Genomic DNA, 1,521 nt, shown 5'->3' with positions numbered 1-1,521 from the left:
TCCATGGACTTCCATTGGAAGATCCTCATCAGTTCTTAGCTGAATTCTTGCAAATCTGTGACACTGTCAAGACCAATGGGGTTGACCCTGAGGTCTACAGACTTATGCTATTCCCTTTTGCTGTAAGAGACAGAGCTAGGACATGGTTGGACTCACAACCTAAAGAAAGCCTGGACTCATGGGAAAAGCTAGTCAATGCCTTCTTGGCAAAGTTCTTTCCACCTCAAAAATTGAGTAAGCTTAGAGTGGAAGTCCAAACCTTCAGACAGAAGGATGGTGAATCCCTCTATGAAGCTTGGGAAAGATACAAATAATTGATCAGAAAATGTCCTTCTGACATGCTTTCTGAATGGAGCATCATAGGTATTTTCTATGATGGTCTCTCTGAACTATCCAAGATGTCTTTGGATAGCTCTGCTGGAGGATCTCTTCATCTGAAGAAGACGCCTACAGAAGCTCAAGAGCTAATTGAAATGGTTGCAAATAACCAATTCATGTACACTTCTGAAAGGAATCCTGTGAACAATGGGACTAATCAGAAGAAAGGAGTTCTTGAGATTGATACTCTGAATGCCATATTGGCTCAGAATAAAATATTGACTCAACAAGTCAATTTAATTTCTCAAAGTCTGTCTGGAATGCAAAATGCACCAAGCAGTACTAAGGATGCTTCATCTGAAGAAGAAGCCTATGATCCTGAGAACCCTTCAATGGAAGAGGTGAATTACATGGGAGAACCCTATGGAAACACCTATAATTCTTCATGGAGAAATCATCCAAATTTCTCATAGAAGGATCAACAGAGACCTCAACAAGGTTTCAACAACAATAATGGTGGAAGAAACAGGTTTAGCAATGGCAAGCCTTTTCCATCATCTTCTCAGCAACAGACAGAGAATTCTAAGCAGAACCACTCTGACTTAGCAACCATGGTCTCTGATCTAATCAAAACCACTCAAAGTTTCATGACTGAAACAAAGTCCTCCATTAGGAATTTGGAGGCACAAGTGGGACAGCTGAGCAAGAAAATTACTGAACTCCCTCCTAGTACTCTTCCAAGTAATACAGAAGAAAATCCAAAAGGAGAGTTGGTGCACGAAATTGTGATCACTACAACTTCGCACAACTAACCAGCAAGTGCACTGGGTCGTCCAAGTAATAAACCTTACGCGAGTAAGGGTCGATCCCACGGAGATTGGTGGTATGAAGCAAGCTATGGTCACCTTGTAAATCTCAGTCAGGCAGACTCAAATGGGTATAGATGTAAACGAATAAAGCAATAAGATAAAGATAGAGATACTTATGCATATCATTGGTGAGAGCTTCAGATAAGCATATGAAGATGCCTTCCCTTCCGTCTCTCTGCTTTCCTACTGTCTTCATCCAATCCTTCTTACTCCTTTCCATGGCAAGCTCGTGTAGGGTTTCACCGTTGTCAGTGGCTACCTCCCATCCTCTCATTGGAAATACGTCCCTGATGCTCTGTCACAGCATCGGCTATCCATCTGTCGGTTCTCAATC

At 41.9% G+C, this 1,521-nt stretch overlaps 1 non-coding gene across 1 annotated transcript; it reads right to left on the bottom strand.

Moving 5' to 3' along the window:
• Positions 1-236: 236 nt before the first annotated feature.
• On the bottom strand, positions 237-344 carry LOC130964068 (small nucleolar RNA R71). Its single transcript, XR_009080179.1, has one exon. It is a non-coding gene; the product is annotated as a small nucleolar RNA R71 (small nucleolar RNA).
• Between the last annotated feature and the right edge of the window lie 1,177 nt (positions 345-1,521).

This window comes from Arachis stenosperma, chromosome 2 (assembly GCF_014773155.1).
Source record: "Arachis stenosperma cultivar V10309 chromosome 2, arast.V10309.gnm1.PFL2, whole genome shotgun sequence".
In the NCBI taxonomy this organism is placed as follows: Eukaryota; Viridiplantae; Streptophyta; class Magnoliopsida; order Fabales; family Fabaceae; genus Arachis; species Arachis stenosperma.
Note: the sequence above shows the minus strand (reverse complement) of the source record. Positions and strands in the feature narration are given on the sequence as shown.